Raw genomic sequence first — 20,709 nt, forward strand, 5'->3', positions numbered from 1 at the left:
ACACAATCTTATGCCTGTAGGGACTAATGGCCACAATAGAAAAAGACCGTATACTTTGGTATACAAAAAAGTTCAATACCACCATTCTTGGGATCATTGTCCACATGGATCATCATTATGATCATATTTTTTTAATATTTGGAGTTGTTACAAGGCAATGCCGACTCACTTAAAATCAGAAGTCAGATTATGAGGCTGAGCTTTAAGATTTAGTTCAAAATACTTAATAAAGGCTTAAAACATAATCATAGCGCAGAAGTCCTCAGTAGCGTGAAATCTAGGGATCATAAGATGTTAATTTGGGATTAATATCAGTAAATAAAACAAAAGTCATGTACACCCAGTATCAAAAAAAAAAAAAATAGAAAGAAAGAAGGAAACAAACAAACATGCTAATACTGCCGTCCAAAAAAAAAAACACCTCTAATTCAAAACTTTATTAATTTGATTCTATATCCTCCAAGCTTTTGAATATTACAGTGTCCTACCGTTACTACGAAGTTCTCGGGTCTTTTTTTAGTTATAGCGAAGTTTCCGTTATAACCGAACAGTATCGTGCATATATATAATAGAGGATGATTTTGGGACTTGAACTCCGATTTGGTTGGAACGAGAATTTCGTTATAACCTTTTTCTTTAAAACGTGAGTGCACTGTATCTAATTTTTCAAACTTAATTTAGTTCATTGGAAGAACACGAAAAAAAAGAGTCTTTGGGAAACCTAGCTTTGCAGTTTTGCAGACAACCAAAATTGCATGATCCGTTCGGAAATTCAAATCAGTGGTGTATAATAGGCCTTAATCACCGTTTGTGAAACTAAAGAATTACATTAAGAGATACGTGTGCACTTTAAGGTGTTTAGTTAGAATGCAACCTTTGTAACGAAGCTGTGACATAAAGCAAATTAACACAGACTTCATTTGACAGAACAATAGTCCCAACACTCACGACTGTGAATAACATTCGTTACGAGATGACTCATTTGCTTTCTAAATGGTTAGTGATTAATTCTAGTCATTGTAACCCATCACAGACGCCCCCAACGAGCCATTTCCGACAGTGTCGCAGTGCCCCCCTCAGCCACCTCCGAATCAGGGGTCGGGTGAAGAAGTCAATTACTGCATCATCGACCTCGCCGACAAAACCGCCACGTTAAACCTCACGTGTAGCGCCAGTGGCTTCTACCCGAACGCCACCCTTGTCTGGATGGTCGCGGGAAGCGAGCGGGCCCCCGTTTCCGAGTCATGGACATTGAACAGCGACGGAACGGCTAACGTCGAAGTCACTATTGAGGCGGAAGTGAGCACCAATCCCTACATGTGCATCATCTCTGGTCTGCCTATCAAGGGAGAATCAAAGTCATTCAAGGTCGTAGTTCGGGTGGCTGAGATGAAATCGACGACGATTTCGCCAACGACCGCGGAAGGCGAAGACCCTGGAGGCAGAGGTATGTAGCAGCGTAGGTAGGTTCCTAAGGGTTAATTCGTAATAGTTGTGGAATGTAAGTCATATAATGATGTGTGAAATGAAATTCTAACCATTTTCTAGTGTTGGTAACAAATCTCCCAAGAGGTCAACATCCCTGTTGGAAAGAACATGAAGTCATGGATGATGAAACTTTTTGTCATCTCTTCACATCTACCAATCAGCAATACTAAAAAAGACAAAAAAAAACAAAAAAAAAATCCAAACAAACTAAACAAACCAGCCAAACAAACAAAGAAACAAAATCCCACAAAACACAAAAACATATACATCATATTCCAAGAAGTTAGCAACCACAGCATTCCATAGTGTCTGTACCTCAAGCACCAGAAACACGTGTGACGAAAGTTTTTTTTTTCACAATCTTAATTTCCATTTTCTTAATCTAATATGCATGATTTTGTATGATTTGTTTTTTCTGTTTTGTCTGTTTTTTACTTATTATTTTTTGTTTTTTTAACGTTTCCTATATTATTTATAAAATGTTGTATTGTGTAATTGTATGATTTTTACTTCACGGACTTACAGAAGAACAAACATTGGCTGAAGTGAGTGACCAGTGGTGAAATTAAATAAATTCAACTGAACTGAAACTCGAATGATGTAATAATTTGAATAGGTTACTTACTAGCTACAGCTAAATTCCAATGGAGTCCTTAACGTACATTAATTTATAATAAAAATAGTTCAACATTGTGTCAGTAGATATGACATATATACTACAATAATACATCATACTTCCATTATCTTCAACATTTTGATTAATCAGTAAATCTTTATTCAATCTCTCAAGTTACAGTATTTTTTCTCGACTGTAATCCAGCATAAATAATTCTTTCATGATATTGAGGCATTCTATCTTCGTCTTTAAACAGAGAATTTCTGTTTCATTCTTTCTTGCCCATTGATTTCTCTTTTTATTCTTATTCGTTTTATTGAGAACCTAGTGAGCTTTTTATTTTTCTGAATGCTTTCTTCCAAATAATTGAAGGGAGAGTTTTATGGGTCGGCGAAACCGGAGAAGTCGGCTGTAGAGTGGACGGTACTCCCATTACCGTTGGATTCTCTCAAGGTACCAACCAGCTGGTACAATGGAGTCCCGAGCAGGGCGTTACGAGACCAGGCGGCGATCGGTACGACATGATGGTAGAGGACACTCTTTACACCATGATAATCGATGACGTGGTCCTCTCGGATACCGATACCTACACCTGCTTCTGGTCCCACACTTCCGGGTCGTTTAATGTCAACAGCAACGACGTGAAAGTTTTCGGTAAACCTTTTGCTTAGTTTGTGACCACGATTATCCTCTTACATTTATGTTAAAGACATCCTTTCTTTCAGTCTGGTTACTTGTAAAAAAATATAATAACCAAAGCAAAACGGTAGATAGTGTTCAGTTGAAAAAAGAAAATAACAACAGCAGTATCATTGACATGCCTCCAAGCTGCAGTTACTCACCAATGGAAAGAAAAAAAAACCCACACAATCTTATGCCTGTAGGGACTAATGGCCACAATAGAAAAAGACCGTATACTTTGGTATACAAAAAAGTTCAATACCACCATTCTTGGGATCATTGTCCACATGGATCATCATTATGATCATATTTTTTTAATATTTGGAGTTGTTGTTACAAGGCAATGCCGACTCACTTAAAATCAGAAGTCAGATTATGAGGCTGAGCTTTAAGATTTAGTTCAAAATACTTAATAAAGGCTTAAAACATAATCATAGCGCAGAAGTCCTCAGTAGCGTGAAATCTAGGGATCATAAGATGTTAATTTGGGATTAATATCAGTAAATAAAACAAAAGTCATGTACACCCAGTATCAAAAAAAAAAAATAGAAAGAAAGAAGGAAACAAACAAACATGCTAATACTGCCGTCCAAAAAAAAACACCTCTAATTCAAAACTTTATTAATTTGATTCTATATCCTCCAAGCTTTTGAATATTACAGTGTCCTACCGTTACTACGAAGTTCTCGGGTCTTTTTTTAGTTATAGCGAAGTTTCCGTTATAACCGAACAGTATCGTGCATATATATAATAGAGGATGATTTTGGGACTTGAACTCCGATTTGGTTGGAACGAGAATTTCGTTATAACCTTTTTCTTTAAAACGTGAGTGCACTGTATCTAATTTTTCAAACTTAATTTAGTTCATTGGAAGAACACGAAAAAAAAGAGTCTTTGGGAAACCTAGCTTTGCAGTTTTGCAGACAACCAAAATTGCATGATCCGTTCGGAAATTCAAATCAGTGGTGTATAATAGGCCTTAATCACCGTTTGTGAAACTAAAGAATGACATTAAGAGATACGTGTGCACTTTAAGGTGTTTAGTTAGAATGCAACCTTTGTAACGAAGCTGTGACATAAAGCAAATTAACACAGACTTCATTTGACAGAACAATAGTCCCAACACTCACGACTGTGAATAACATTCGTTACGAGATGACTCATTTGCTTTCTAAATGGTTAGTGATTAATTCTAGTCATTGTAACCCATCACAGACGCCCCCAACGAGCCATTTCCGACAGTGTCGCAGTGCCCCCCTCAGCCACCTCCGAATCAGGGGTCGGGTGAAGAAGTCAATTACTGCATCATCGACCTCGCCGACAAAACCGCCACGTTAAACCTCACGTGTAGCGCCAGTGGCTTCTACCCGAACGCCACCCTTGTCTGGATGGTCGCGGGAAGCGAGCGGGCCCCCGTTTCCGAGTCATGGACATTGAACAGCGACGGAACGGCTAACGTCGAAGTCACTATTGAGGCGGAAGTGAGCACCAATCCCTACATGTGCATCATCTCTGGTCTGCCTATCAAGGGAGAATCAAAGTCATTCAAGGTCGTAGTTCGGGTGGCTGAGATGAAATCGACGACGATTTCGCCAACGACCGCGGAAGGCGAAGACCCTGGAGGCAGAGGTATGTAGCAGCGTAGGTAGGTTCCTAAGGGTTAATTCGTAATAGTTGTGGAATGTAAGTCATATAATGATGTGTGAAATGAAATTCTAACCATTTTCTAGTGTTGGTAACAAATCTCCCAAGAGGTCAACATCCCTGTTGGAAAGAACATGAAGTCATGGATGATGAAACTTTTTGTCATCTCTTCACATCTACCAATCAGCAATACTAAAAAAGACAAAAAAAAACAAAAAAAAATCCAAACAAACTAAACAAACCAGCCAAACAAACAAAGAAACAAAATCCCACAAAACACAAAAACATATACATCATATTCCAAGAAGTTAGCAACCACAGCATTCCATAGTGTCTGTACCTCAAGCACCAGAAACACGTGTGACGAAAGTTTTTTTTTTTTTCACAATCTTAATTTCCATTTTCTTAATCTAATATGCATGATTTTGTATGATTTGTTTTTGTCTGTTTTGTCTGTTTTTTACTTATTATTTTTTGTTTTTTTAACGTTTCCTATATTATTTATAAAATGTTGTATTGTGTAATTGTATGATTTTTACTTCACGGACTTACAGAAGAACAAACATTGGCTGAAGTGAGTGACCAGTGGTGAAATTAAATAAATTCAACTGAACTGAAACTCGAATGATGTAATAATTTGAATAGGTTACTTACTAGCTACAGCTAAATTCCAATGGAGTCCTTAACGTACATTAATTTATAATAAAAATAGTTCAACATTGTGTCAGTAGATATGACATATATACTACAATAATACATCATACTTCCATTATCTTCAACATTTTGATTAATCAGTAAATCTTTATTCAATCTCTCAAGTTACAGTATTTTTTCTCGACTGTAATCCAGCATAAATAATTCTTTCATGATATTGAGGCATTCTATCTTCGTCTTTAAACAGAGAATTTCTGTTTCATTCTTTCTTGCCCATTGATTTCTCTTTTTATTCTTATTCGTTTTATTGAGAACCTAGTGAGCTTTTTATTTTTCTGAATGCTTTCTTCCAAATAATTGAAGGGAGAGTTTTATGGGTCGGCGAAACCGGAGAAGTCGGCTGTAGAGTGGACGGTACTCCCATTACCGTTGGATTCTCTCAAGGTACCAACCAGCTGGTACAATGGAGTCCCGAGCAGGGCGTTACGAGACCAGGCGGCGATCGGTACGACATGATGGTAGAGGACACTCTTTACACCATGATAATCGATGACGTGGTCCTCTCGGATACCGATACCTACACCTGCTTCTGGTCCCACACTTCCGGGTCGTTTAATGTCAACAGCAACGACGTGAAAGTTTTCGGTAAACCTTTTGCTTAGTTTGTGACCACGATTATCCTCTTACATTTATGTTAAAGACATCCTTTCTTTCAGTCTGGTTACTTGTAAAAAAATATAATAACCAAAGCAAAACGGTAGATAGTGTTCAGTTGAAAAAAGAAAATAACAACAGCAGTATCATTGACATGCCTCCAAGCTGCAGTTACTCACCAATGGAAAGAAAAAAAAACCCACACAATCTTATGCCTGTAGGGACTAATGGCCACAATAGAAAAAGACCGTATACTTTGGTATACAAAAAAGTTCAATACCACCATTCTTGGGATCATTGTCCACATGGATCATCATTATGATCATATTTTTTTAATATTTGGAGTTGTTGTTACAAGGCAATGCCGACTCACTTAAAATCAGAAGTCAGATTATGAGGCTGAGCTTTAAGATTTAGTTCAAAATACTTAATAAAGGCTTAAAACATAATCATAGCGCAGAAGTCCTCAGTAGCGTGAAATCTAGGGATCATAAGATGTTAATTTGGGATTAATATCAGTAAATAAAACAAAAGTCATGTACACCCAGTATCAAAAAAAAAAAATAGAAAGAAAGAAGGAAACAAACAAACATGCTAATACTGCCGTCCAAAAAAAAACACCTCTAATTCAAAACTTTATTAATTTGATTCTATATCCTCCAAGCTTTTGAATATTACAGTGTCCTACCGTTACTACGAAGTTCTCGGGTCTTTTTTTAGTTATAGCGAAGTTTCCGTTATAACCGAACAGTATCGTGCATATATATAATAGAGGATGATTTTGGGACTTGAACTCCGATTTGGTTGGAACGAGAATTTCGTTATAACCTTTTTCTTTAAAACGTGAGTGCACTGTATCTAATTTTTCAAACTTAATTTAGTTCATTGGAAGAACACGAAAAAAAAGAGTCTTTGGGAAACCTAGCTTTGCAGTTTTGCAGACAACCAAAATTGCATGATCCGTTCGGAAATTCAAATCAGTGGTGTATAATAGGCCTTAATCACCGTTTGTGAAACTAAAGAATGACATTAAGAGATACGTGTGCACTTTAAGGTGTTTAGTTAGAATGCAACCTTTGTAACGAAGCTGTGACATAAAGCAAATTAACACAGACTTCATTTGACAGAACAATAGTCCCAACACTCACGACTGTGAATAACATTCGTTACGAGATGACTCATTTGCTTTCTAAATGGTTAGTGATTAATTCTAGTCATTGTAACCCATCACAGACGCCCCCAACGAGCCATTTCCGACAGTGTCGCAGTGCCCCCCTCAGCCACCTCCGAATCAGGGGTCGGGTGAAGAAGTCAATTACTGCATCATCGACCTCGCCGACAAAACCGCCACGTTAAACCTCACGTGTAGCGCCAGTGGCTTCTACCCGAACGCCACCCTTGTCTGGATGGTCGCGGGAAGCGAGCGGGCCCCCGTTTCCGAGTCATGGACATTGAACAGCGACGGAACGGCTAACGTCGAAGTCACTATTGAGGCGGAAGTGAGCACCAATCCCTACATGTGCATCATCTCTGGTCTGCCTATCAAGGGAGAATCAAAGTCATTCAAGGTCGTAGTTCGGGTGGCTGAGATGAAATCGACGACGATTTCGCCAACGACCGCGGAAGGCGAAGACCCTGGAGGCAGAGGTATGTAGCAGCGTAGGTAGGTTCCTAAGGGTTAATTCGTAATAGTTGTGGAATGTAAGTCATATAATGATGTGTGAAATGAAATTCTAACCATTTTCTAGTGTTGGTAACAAATCTCCCAAGAGGTCAACATCCCTGTTGGAAAGAACATGAAGTCATGGATGATGAAACTTTTTGTCATCTCTTCACATCTACCAATCAGCAATACTAAAAAAGACAAAAAAAAACAAAAAAAAATCCAAACAAACTAAACAAACCAGCCAAACAAACAAAGAAACAAAATCCCACAAAACACAAAAACATATACATCATATTCCAAGAAGTTAGCAACCACAGCATTCCATAGTGTCTGTACCTCAAGCACCAGAAACACGTGTGACGAAAGTTTTTTTTTTTTTCACAATCTTAATTTCCATTTTCTTAATCTAATATGCATGATTTTGTATGATTTGTTTTTGTCTGTTTTGTCTGTTTTTTACTTATTATTTTTTGTTTTTTTAACGTTTCCTATATTATTTATAAAATGTTGTATTGTGTAATTGTATGATTTTTACTTCACGGACTTACAGAAGAACAAACATTGGCTGAAGTGAGTGACCAGTGGTGAAATTAAATAAATTCAACTGAACTGAAACTCGAATGATGTAATAATTTGAATAGGTTACTTACTAGCTACAGCTAAATTCCAATGGAGTCCTTAACGTACATTAATTTATAATAAAAATAGTTCAACATTGTGTCAGTAGATATGACATATATACTACAATAATACATCATACTTCCATTATCTTCAACATTTTGATTAATCAGTAAATCTTTATTCAATCTCTCAAGTTACAGTATTTTTTCTCGACTGTAATCCAGCATAAATAATTCTTTCATGATATTGAGGCATTCTATCTTCGTCTTTAAACAGAGAATTTCTGTTTCATTCTTTCTTGCCCATTGATTTCTCTTTTTATTCTTATTCGTTTTATTGAGAACCTAGTGAGCTTTTTATTTTTCTGAATGCTTTCTTCCAAATAATTGAAGGGAGAGTTTTATGGGTCGGCGAAACCGGAGAAGTCGGCTGTAGAGTGGACGGTACTCCCATTACCGTTGGATTCTCTCAAGGTACCAACCAGCTGGTACAATGGAGTCCCGAGCAGGGCGTTACGAGACCAGGCGGCGATCGGTACGACATGATGGTAGAGGACACTCTTTACACCATGATAATCGATGACGTGGTCCTCTCGGATACCGATACCTACACCTGCTTCTGGTCCCACACTTCCGGGTCGTTTAATGTCAACAGCAACGACGTGAAAGTTTTCGGTAAACCTTTTGCTTAGTTTGTGACCACGATTATCCTCTTACATTTATGTTAAAGACATCCTTTCTTTCAGTCTGGTTACTTGTAAAAAAATATAATAACCAAAGCAAAACGGTAGATAGTGTTCAGTTGAAAAAAGAAAATAACAACAGCAGTATCATTGACATGCCTCCAAGCTGCAGTTACTCACCAATGGAAAGAAAAAAAAACCCACACAATCTTATGCCTGTAGGGACTAATGGCCACAATAGAAAAAGACCGTATACTTTGGTATACAAAAAAGTTCAATACCACCATTCTTGGGATCATTGTCCACATGGATCATCATTATGATCATATTTTTTTAATATTTGGAGTTGTTGTTACAAGGCAATGCCGACTCACTTAAAATCAAAAGTCAGATTATGAGGCTGAGCTTTAAGATTTAGTTCAAAATACTTAATAAAGGCTTAAAACATAATCATAGCGCAGAAGTCCTCAGTAGCGTGAAATCTAGGGATCATAAGATGTTAATTTGGGATTAATATCAGTAAATAAAACAAAAGTCATGTACACCCAGTATCAAAAAAAATAGAAAGAAAGAAGGAAACAAACAAACATGCTAATACTGCCGTCCAAAAAAAAACACCTCTAATTCAAAACTTTATTAATTTGATTCTATATCCTCCAAGCTTTTGAATATTACAGTGTCCTACCGTTACTACGAAGTTCTCGGGTCTTTTTTTAGTTATAGCGAAGTTTCCGTTATAACCGAACAGTATCGTGCATATATATTATAGAGGATGATTTTGGGACTTGAACTCCGATTTGGTTGGAACGAGAATTTCGTTATAACCTTTTTCTTTAAAACGTGAGTGCACTGTATCTAATTTTTCAAACTTAATTTAGTTCATTGGAAGAACACGAAAAAAAAGAGTCTTTGGGAAACCTAGCTTTGCAGTTTTGCAGACAACCAAAATTGCATGATCCGTTCGGAAATTCAAATCAGTGGTGTATAATAGGCCTTAATCACCGTTTGTGAAACTAAAGAATGACATTAAGAGATACGTGTGCACTTTAAGGTGTTTAGTTAGAATGCAACCTTTGTAACGAAGCTGTGACATAAAGCAAATTAACACAGACTTCATTTGACAGAACAATAGTCCCAACACTCACGACTGTGAATAACATTCGTTACGAGATGACTCATTTGCTTTCTAAATGGTTAGTGATTAATTCTAGTCATTGTAACCCATCACAGACGCCCCCAACGAGCCATTTCCGACAGTGTCGCAGTGCCCCCCTCAGCCACCTCCGAATCAGGGGTCGGGTGAAGAAGTCAATTACTGCATCATCGACCTCGCCGACAAAACCGCCACGTTAAACCTCACGTGTAGCGCCAGTGGCTTCTACCCGAACGCCACCCTTGTCTGGATGGTCGCGGGAAGCGAGCGGGCCCCCGTTTCCGAGTCATGGACATTGAACAGCGACGGAACGGCTAACGTCGAAGTCACTATTGAGGCGGAAGTGAGCACCAATCCCTACATGTGCATCATCTCTGGTCTGCCTATCAAGGGAGAATCAAAGTCATTCAAGGTCGTAGTTCGGGTGGCTGAGATGAAATCGACGACGATTTCGCCAACGACCGCGGAAGGCGAAGACCCTGGAGGCAGAGGTATGTAGCAGCGTAGGTAGGTTCCTAAGGGTTAATTCGTAATAGTTGTGGAATGTAAGTCATATAATGATGTGTGAAATGAAATTCTAACCATTTTCTAGTGTTGGTAACAAATCTCCCAAGAGGTCAACATCCCTGTTGGAAAGAACATGAAGTCATGGATGATGAAACTTTTTGTCATCTCTTCACATCTACCAATCAGCAATACTAAAAAAGACAAAAAAAAACAAAAAAAAAATCCAAACAAACTAAACAAACCAGCCAAACAAACAAAGAAACAAAATCCCACAAAACACAAAAACATATACATCATATTCCAAGAAGTTAGCAACCACAGCATTCCATAGTGTCTGTACCTCAAGCACCAGAAACACGTGTGACGAAAGTTTTTTTTTTTCACAATCTTAATTTCCATTTTCTTAATCTAATATGCATGATTTTGTATGATTTGTTTTTGTCTGTTTTGTCTGTTTTTTACTTATTATTTTTTGTTTTTTTAACGTTTCCTATATTATTTATAAAATGTTGTATTGTGTAATTGTATGATTTTTACTTCACGGACTTACAGAAGAACAAACATTGGCTGAAGTGAGTGACCAGTGGTGAAATTAAATAAATTCAACTGAACTGAAACTCGAATGATGTAATAATTTGAATAGGTTACTTACTAGCTACAGCTAAATTCCAATGGAGTCCTTAACGTACATTAATTTATAATAAAAATAGTTCAACATTGTGTCAGTAGATATGACATATATACTACAATAATACATCATACTTCCATTATCTTCAACATTTTGATTAATCAGTAAATCTTTATTCAATCTCTCAAGTTACAGTATTTTTTCTCGACTCTAATCCAGCATAAATAATTCTTTCATGATATTGAGGCATTCTATCTTCGTCTTTAAACAGAGAATTTCTGTTTCATTCTTTCTTGCCCATTGATTTCTCTTTTTATTCTTATTCGTTTTATTGAGAACCTAGTGAGCTTTTTATTTTTCTGAATGCTTTCTTCCAAATAATTGAAGGGAGAGTTTTATGGGTCGGCGAAACCGGAGAAGTCGGCTGTAGAGTGGACGGTACTCCCATTACCGTTGGATTCTCTCAAGGTACCAACCAGCTGGTACAATGGAGTCCCGAGCAGGGCGTTACGAGACCAGGCGGCGATCGGTACGACATGACGGTAGAGGGCGCTCTTTACACCATGATAATCGATGACGTGGTCCTCTCGGATACCGATACCTACACCTGCTTCTGGTCCCACACTTCCGGGTCGTTTAATGTCAACAGCAACGACGTGAAAGTTTTCGGTAAACCTTTTGCTTAGTTTGTGACCACGATTATCCTCTTACATTTATGTTAAAGACATCCTTTCTTTCAGTCTGGTTACTTGTAAAAAAATATAATAACCAAAGCAAAACGGTAGATAGTGTTCAGTTGAAAAAAGAAAATAACAACAGCAGTATCATTGACATGCCTCCAAGCTGCAGTTACTCACCAATGGAAAGAAAAAAAAACCCCACACAATCTTATGCCTGTAGGGACTAATGGCCACAATAGAAAAAGACCGTATACTTTGGTATACAAAAAAAATTTCAATACCACCATTCTTGGGATCATTGTCCACATGGATCATCATTATGATCATATTTTTTTAATATTTGGAGTTGTTGTTACAAGGCAATGCCGACTCACTTAAAATCAAAAGTCAGATTATGAGGCTGAGCTTTAAGATTTAGTTCAAAATACTTAATAAAGGCTTAAAACATAATCATAGCGCAGAAGTCCTCAGTAGCGTGAAATCTAGGGATCATAAGATGTTAATTTGGGATTAATATCAGTAAATAAAACAAAAGTCATGTACACCCAGTATCAAAAAAAAAATAGAAAGAAAGAAGGAAACAAACAAACATGCTAATACTGCCGTCCAAAAAAAAAAAACACCTCTAATTCAAAACTTTATTAATTTGATTCTATATCCTCCAAGCTTTTGAATATTACAGTGTCCTACCGTTACTACGAAGTTCTCGGGTCTTTTTTTAGTTATAGCGAAGTTTCCGTTATAACCGAACAGTATCGTGCATATATATTATAGAGGATGATTTTGGGACTTGAACTCCGATTTGGTTGGAACGAGAATTTCGTTATAACCTTTTTCTTTAAAACGTGAGTGCACTGTATCTAATTTTTCAAACTTAATTTAGTTCATTGGAAGAACACGAAAAAAAAGAGTCTTTGGGAAACCTAGCTTTGCAGTTTTGCAGACAACCAAAATTGCATGATCCGTTCGGAAATTCAAATCAGTGGTGTATAATAGGCCTTAATCACCGTTTGTGAAACTAAAGAATGACATTAAGAGATACGTGTGCACTTTAAGGTGTTTAGTTAGAATGCAACCTTTGTAACGAAGCTGTGACATAAAGCAAATTAACACAGACTTCATTTGACAGAACAATAGTCCCAACACTCACGACTGTGAATAACATTCGTTACGAGATGACTCATTTGCTTTCTAAATGGTTAGTGATTAATTCTAGTCATTGTAACCCATCACAGACGCCCCCAACGAGCCATTTCCGACAGTGTCGCAGTGCCCCCCTCAGCCACCTCCGAATCAGGGGTCGGGTGAAGAAGTCAATTACTGCATCATCGACCTCGCCGACAAAACCGCCACGTTAAACCTCACGTGTAGCGCCAGTGGCTTCTACCCGAACGCCACCCTTGTCTGGATGGTCGCGGGAAGCGAGCGGGCCCCCGTTTCCGAGTCATGGACATTGAACAGCGACGGAACGGCTAACGTCGAAGTCACTATTGAGGCGGAAGTGAGCACCAATCCCTACATGTGCATCATCTCTGGTCTGCCTATCAAGGGAGAATCAAAGTCATTCAAGGTCGTAGTTCGGGTGGCTGAGATGAAATCGACGACGATTTCGCCAACGACCGCGGAAGGCGAAGACCCTGGAGGCAGAGGTATGTAGCAGCGTAGGTAGGTTCCTAAGGGTTAATTCGTAATAGTTGTGGAATGTAAGTCATATAATGATGTGTGAAATGAAATTCTAACCATTTTCTAGTGTTGGTAACAAATCTCCCAAGAGGTCAACATCCCTGTTGGAAAGAACATGAAGTCATGGATGATGAAACTTTTTGTCATCTCTTCACATCTACCAATCAGCAATACTAAAAAAGACAAAAAAAAAAACAAAAAAAAAATCCAAACAAACTAAACAAACCAGCCAAACAAACAAAGAAACAAAATCCCACAAAACACAAAAACATATACATCATATTCCAAGAAGTTAGCAACCACAGCATTCCATAGTGTCTGTACCTCAAGCACCAGAAACACGTGTGACGAAAGTTTTTTTTTTTCACAATCTTAATTTCCATTTTCTTAATCTAATATGCATGATTTTGTATGATTTGTTTTTGTCTGTTTTGTCTGTTTTTTACTTATTATTTTTTGTTTTTTTAACGTTTCCTATATTATTTATAAAATGTTGTATTGTGTAATTGTATGATTTTTACTTCACGGACTTACAGAAGAACAAACATTGGCTGAAGTGAGTGACCAGTGGTGAAATTAAATAAATTCAACTGAACTGAAACTCGAATGATGTAATAATTTGAATAGGTTACTTACTAGCTACAGCTAAATTCCAATGGAGTCCTTAACGTACATTAATTTATAATAAAAATAGTTCAACATTGTGTCAGTAGATATGACATATATACTACAATAATACATCATACTTCCATTATCTTCAACATTTTGATTAATCAGTAAATCTTTATTCAATCTCTCAAGTTACAGTATTTTTTCTCGACTCTAATCCAGCATAAATAATTCTTTCATGATATTGAGGCATTCTATCTTCGTCTTTAAACAGAGAATTTCTGTTTCATTCTTTCTTGCCCATTGATTTCTCTTTTTATTCTTATTCGTTTTATTGAGAACCTAGTGAGCTTTTTATTTTTCTGAATGCTTTCTTCCAAATAATTGAAGGGAGAGTTTTATGGGTCGGCGAAACCGGAGAAGTCGGCTGTAGAGTGGACGGTACTCCCATTACCGTTGGATTCTCTCAAGGTACCAACCAGCTGGTACAATGGAGTCCCGAGCAGGGCGTTACGAGACCAGGCGGCGATCGGTACGACATGATGGTAGAGGACACTCTTTACACCATGATAATCGATGACGTGGTCCTCTCGGATACCGATACCTACACCTGCTTCTGGTCCCACACTTCCGGGTCGTTTAATGTCAACAGCAACGACGTGAAAGTTTTCGGTAAACCTTTTGCTTAGTTTGTGACCACGATTATCCTCTTACATTTATGTTAAAGACATCCTTTCTTTCAGTCTGGTTACTTGTAAAAAAATATAATAACCAAAGCAAAACGGTAGATAGTGTTCAGTTGAAAAAAGAAAATAACAACAGCAGTATCATTGACATGCCTCCAAGCTGCAGTTACTCACCAATGGAAAGAAAAAAAAAATCCACACAATCTTATGCCTGTAGGGACTAATGGCCACAATAGAAAAAGACCGTATACTTTGGTATACAAAAAAGTTCAATACCACCATTCTTGGGATCATTGTCCACATGGATCATCATTATGATCATATTTTTTTAATATTTGGAGTTGTTGTTACAAGGCAATGCCGACTCACTTAAAATCAGAAGTCAGATTATGAGGCTGAGCTTTAAGATTTAGTTCAAAATACTTAATAAAGGCTTAAAACATAATCATAGCGCAGAAGTCCTCAGTAGCGTGAAATCTAGGGATCATAAGATGTTAATTTGGGATTAATATCAGTAAATAAAACAAAAGTCATGTACACCCAGTATCAAAAAAAAATAGAAAGAAAGAAGGAAACAAACAAACATGCTAATACTGCCGTCCAAAAAAAAAAACACCTCTAATTCAAAACTTTATTAATTTGATTCTATATCCTCCAAGCTTTTGAATATTACAGTGTCCTACCGTTACTACGAAGTTCTCGGGTCTTTTTTTAGTTATAGCGAAGTTTCCGTTATAACCGAACAGTATCGTGCATATATATTATAGAGGATGATTTTGGGACTTGAACTCCGATTTGGTTGGAACGAGAATTTCGTTATAACCTTTTTCTTTAAAACGTGAGTGCACTGTATCTAATTTTTCAAACTTAATTTAGTTCATTGGAAGAACACGAAAAAAAAGAGTCTTTGGGAAACCTAGCTTTGCAGTTTTGCAGACAACCAAAATTGCATGATCCGTTCGGAAATTCAAATCAGTGGTGTATAATAGGCCTTAATCACCGTTTGTGAAACTAAAGAATGACATTAAGAGATACGTGTGCACTTTAAGGTGTTTAGTTAGAATGCAACCTTTGTAACGAAGCTGTGACATAAAGCAAATTAACACAGACTTCATTTGACAGAACAATAGTCCCAACACTCACGACTGTGAATAACATTCGTTACGAGATGACTCATTTGCTTTCTAAATGGTTAGTGATTAATTCTAGTCATTGTAACCCATCACAGACGCCCCCAACGAGCCATTTCCGACAGTGTCGCAGTGCCCCCCTCAGCCACCTCCGAATCAGGGGTCGGGTGAAGAAGTCAATTACTGCATCATCGACCTCGCCGACAAAACCGCCACGTTAAACCTCACGTGTAGCGCCAGTGGCTTCTACCCGAACGCCACCCTTGTCTGGATGGTCGCGGGAAGCGAGCGGGCCCCCGTTTCCGAGTCATGGACATTGAACAGCGACGGAACGGCTAACGTCGAAGTCACTATTGAGGCGGAAGTGAGCACCAATCCCTACATGTGCATCATCTCTGGTCTGCCTATCAAGGGAGAATCAAAGTCATTCAAGGTCGTAGTTCGGGTGGCTGAGATGAAATCGACGACGATTTCGCCAACGACCGCGGAAGGCGAAGACCCTGGAGGCAGAGGTATGTAGCAGCGTAGGTAGGTTCCTAAGGGTTAATTCGTAATAGTTGTGGAATGTAAGTCATATAATGATGTGTGAAATGAAATTCTAACCATTTTCTAGTGTTGGTAACAAATCTCCCAAGAGGTCAACATCCCTGTTGGAAAGAACATGAAGTCATGGATGATGAAACTTTTTGTCATCTCTTCACATCTACCAATCAGCAATACTAAAAAAGACAAAAAAAAAACAAAAAAAAAAATCCAAACAAACTAAACAAACCAGCCAAACAAACAAAGAAACAAAATCCCACAAAACACAAAAACATATACATCATATTCCAAGAAGTTAGCAACCACAGCATTCCATAGTGTCTGTACCTCAAGCACCAGAAACACGTGTGACGAAAGTTTTTTTTTTCACAATCTTAATTTCCATTTTCTTAATCTAATATGCATGATTTTGTATGATCTGTTTTTGTCTGTTTTGTCTGTTTTTTACTTATTATTTTTTGTTTTTTTAACGTTTCCTATATTATTTATAAAATGTTGTATTGTGTAATTGTATGATTTTTACTTCACGGACTTACAGAAGAACAAACATTGGCTGAAGTGAGTGACCAGTGGTGAAATTAAATAAATTCAACTGAACTGAAACTCGAATGATGTAATAATTTGAATAGGTTACTTACTAGCTACAGCTAAATTCCAATGGAGTCCTTAACGTACATTAATTTATAATAAAAATAGTTCAACATTGTGTCAGTAGATATGACATATATACTACAATAATACATCATACTTCCATTATCTTCAACATTTTGATTAATCAGTAAATCTTTATTCAATCTCTCAAGTTACAGTATTTTTTCTCGACTCTAATCCAGCATAAATAATTCTTTCATGATATTGAGGCATTCTATCTTCGTCTTTAAACAGAGAATTTCTGTTTCATTCTTTCTTGCCCATTGATTTCTCTTTTTATTCTTATTCGTTTTATTGAGAACCTAGTGAGCTTTTTATTTTTCTGAATGCTTTCTTCCAAATAATTGAAGGGAGAGTTTTATGGGTCGGCGAAACCGGAGAAGTCGGCTGTAGAGTGGACGGTACTCCCATTACCGTTGGATTCTCTCAAGGTACCAACCAGCTGGTACAATGGAGTCCCGAGCAGGGTGTTACGAGACCAGGCGGCGACGAGCGGTACGACATGATGGTAGAGGACACTGTTTACACCATGATAATCGATGACGTGGTCCTCTCGGATACCGATACCTACACCTGCTTCTGGTCCCACACTTCCGGGTCGTTTAATGTCAACAGCAACGACGTGAAAGTTTTCGGTAAACCTTTTGCTTAGTTTGTGACCACGATTATCCTCTTACATATATGTTAAAGACATCCTTTCTATCAGTCTGGTTACTTGTAAAAAAATATAAAAACCAAAGCAAAACGGTAGATAGTGTTCAGTTGAAAAAAAATAACAACAGCAGTATCATTGGCATACCTCCAAGCTGCGGTTACACACCAATGGAAAGAAAAAAACACACACAATGTTATGCGTGTAGGGACTAATGGCCACAATAGAAAAAGACCGTATACTTTGGTATACAAAAAAGTTCAATACCACCATTCTTAGGATCATTGTCCATACAGATCATCATTATGATCATATTTTGTTATGTTTGGAGTTGTTAAAATCAGACGTCAGGGTATCAGGCTGAGTTTTAAGATTTAGTTCCAAATACTTAAGAAAGGCCTAAAACATAATCATAGCGCAGAATTCCGCAATAGCGTGAAATCTAGGGATCATAAGATGTTAATTTGGGATTAATATCAGTAAAAAAAAACAAAAGTCATGTACACCCAGTATAAAAAAAAAATAGAAAGAAAGAAGGAAATAAACAAACATGTTATTACTGCCGTAAAAAAAAACTCGAATTCAAAGCTGTATTAATTTGATTCTCTATACTCCAAGCTTTTGAATATTACAGTGTCCTACCGTTATTATGAGGTTCTCGGGACTTTTCTTAGTTATAGCGAAGTTTCCGTTATAACCGAACAGTATCGTGAATAAACATTATAGAGGATGATTTTGGGACTTGGATTTCGATTTGGTTGGATCGAGAATTTCGTTATAACCTTTTTCTTTAAAACGTGAGTGCACTGTATCTCATTTGTCCAGCTTAATTCAATTCATTGGAAGAACACCAAATAAAAAGTACTCTTTGGGAAACTTAGCTTTGCAGTTTTTCAGACAACCAAAATGTCATGATCCGCTCGGAAATTCAAATCATTGCTTTAATCACCGTTTGTGAAACTGAAGAATTACATTAAGAGATACGTGTGCACTTTAAGGTGTTTAGATAGAATGCAACCTTTGTAACGAAGCTGTGACATAAAGCAAACTAACACAGACTTCATTTGACAGAACAATAGTCCCAACACTAACGACTGTGAATTACATTCGTTACGAGATGACTCATTTGCTTTCTAAATGGTTAGTGATTAATTCTAGTCATTGTAACCCAATCACAGACGCCCCCAACGAGCCATTTCCGACAGTGTCGCAGTGCCCCCCTCAGCCACCTCCGAATCAGGGGTCGGGTGAAGAAGTCAATTCCTGCATCATCGACCTCGCCGACAAATCCGCCACGTTAAACCTCACGTGTAGCGCCAGTGGCTTCTACCCGAACGCCACCCTTGTCTGGATGGTCACGGGAAGCGAGCGGGCCCCCGTTGCCGAGTCATGGACATCGAACAGCGACAGCACGGCTAACGTCGAAGTCACTATTGAGGCGGAAGTGAGCACCAATCCCTACATGTGCATCATCTCTGGTCTGCCTATCAAGGGAGAATCAAAGTCATTCAAGGTCATGGTTCGGCTGGCTGAGGTATAACCGATGACGATTTCGCCTACGACCGCGGAAGACAAAGAGCGTGGAGGGGGCAGTAGGCTCATCGTAGGTAGGTTCCCAGGGGTTAATCCGTAATCGTTGTGGAATGTAAGTCTAATAATGATGTGCGAAATGAAATTGCAACCATTATTTGTAGTGTTGGTAACAAATCTCTCAAGAGGTCAACACCCCTGCTGGAAAGAACACAGTATACCACAGTGTGACAAACACAGTGTGAACACACCCTGGGATACTGTGTTCTTTCCAGCAGGGACGTCAAAAAGAACAGGAAGTCATGGATGATGAAACTTTTCGTCATCTCTTCACATCTCCCAGTCAGCAATACTAAACACACACACACACACACACACACACACACACACACACACACACACACACAAAACAACAAACAAAAACAACAAACCAAACAAACAAACAAAAGAAACAAAATCCCACAAAACACAAAAACATAAACACCATATTCTAAGAAGTTAGTAACCACAGCATTCCATAGTGTCTGTACCTCAAGCACCAGAAACACGTCGATGTTTGATCCCTGAGGCTACATAATGTAATAATTTGAATAGGTTACTTCACTGTCTTCAAACTTTCAACTTGCCTTCAAGTTATTTTCACTATCTGTCTCTGTCCATCGAATTCTTTCGCTCTCTCTTTCCAGGACTCTTGGTCGGCATCGCTCTCACCCTCGTCGCCGCTATCTTCTACATTGCTCAGTCAAGACTCTGGTTCAGATAGTGAGGCAGACGCGCTACCGACTGAGCCAACTCATCACACTGATTAACTCTCGATTATGCACAATGCACCTGTTTTTTTACCGATAGGCAAATTGCAAATTTTGACTTGAATACACGGTCGCTCAAGGATTAACTCAGTTCTTTCAGGAGACACTCCGGTCTTGATCACGGTAACATTTTGCAAGATACAGTGCACCCCAGCAATAACGAAATGCTCGGGACCGGCGGTTTTCTTTCGTTATAACGATATTTCGTTATAACCGTACAAACACAATATATAACGATAAAAAAAGGAAACTACGCATATATCATGTACTTTTTGTTGAATACTCATCACACACTAGAAAGCGATGCGAAATGGGATGGTACCTTTTTTAATTTCACTGAATATTTCATTTAAAAGAGAGCATAATTATAAAGTTGTTTGTATTGTCGCACATGCATATAAAATGACGATTAAGGATTCGTTTCGTATCTTACAAAAGTTCGTTACTCCAAAGGCTCCTTATTCCAAAGTTTCGCCATTCCCGGGATTCCCAAGGTTTGTTCATTTAAAGCTTCGCTCTTCCGAAGATTCGTTATTCCGAAAGTTCATTATCTAGATATCAATATATTGTTAGTTTTCTGAAGGTTCCATGCATGGTATTCCAGATATAGATTAATGCAGTAATACAAAATACGTTACTATTACTTACTTTAAAACAAATGAAAATGGCGTTAGTCATTTTCGACATCTTAATTGTTTATATACACTTAGCAAACAAGAAAGTAAACACTTTGTAAAGTTTG

The sequence above is a fragment of the Diadema antillarum genome, unplaced genomic scaffold (assembly GCF_040938485.1).
Source record: "Diadema antillarum isolate AM-2024a unplaced genomic scaffold, OU_Dant_1.0 scf00000063, whole genome shotgun sequence".
Lineage (NCBI taxonomy): Eukaryota > Metazoa > Echinodermata > Echinoidea > Diadematoida > Diadematidae > Diadema > Diadema antillarum.